This window comes from Oryx dammah, unplaced genomic scaffold (genome assembly GCF_014754425.2).
Source record: "Oryx dammah isolate SB20612 unplaced genomic scaffold, SCBI_Odam_1.1 HiC_scaffold_13, whole genome shotgun sequence".
Taxonomy (NCBI): domain Eukaryota; kingdom Metazoa; phylum Chordata; class Mammalia; order Artiodactyla; family Bovidae; genus Oryx; species Oryx dammah.
In genome coordinates, this window is record NW_024070197.1 from 6,425,648 (window position 1) to 6,426,476 (window position 829).

Consider the following 829-nt stretch of genomic DNA (forward strand, 5'->3'; position numbering starts at 1 on the left):
ATCTGAATCAATTATTCCATGGTGAACAGTAATTCTTTTAGAAGTCAAGCTAGATTGGCCAAGTAAAAGACAGGTTTGTGGGGGTAGAAAGAGTACCCACCTCATTAGTTTAAGTGGGACATTACATACTTAACTAGCTGCTGGGAACAGATGAAACGAGTTCTTCAACGTTGTAAGAAGTCTATTAGGCCCTTTCCCAAGAAATACATCCTGAGATAACTTTGGTACAAGATTAGCCAGGGAGAACAGATTCCAGACAATGTCTCTATGCAAGATATACTGTTGCTGTGTAAGCAGGGGTACAAGTCTTGAGATATAGGTTTCCAGGCAAGATTTGTTACAATTATAATCAAGGTTGCTGGGAGAAATATCAATAACCTAAGATATGCAGATGACACCACCCTTATGGCAGAAAGTGAAGAAGAGCTAAAAAGCCTCTTGATGAAAGTGAAAGTGGAGTGAAAAAGTTGGCTTAAAGCTCAACATTCAGAAAACCAACATCATGGCCTCTGGTCTGATCACTTCATGGGATAAAGATGGGGAAACAGTGGAAACAGTGTCAGACTTTATTTTTTGAGGCTCCAAAATCACTGCAGATGGTGACTGCAGCCATGAAATTAAAAGACGCTTACTCCTTGGAAGAAAAGTTATGACCAATCTAGATAGTATATTCAAAAGCAGAGACATTACTTTGCTGACTAAGGTCCGTCTAGTCAAGGCTATGGTTTTCCCTGTGGTCATGTATGGATGTGAGAGTTGGACTATGAAAAAGGCTGAGCACCGAAGAATTGATGCTTTTGAACTGTGGTGCTGGAGAAGACTCTTGAGA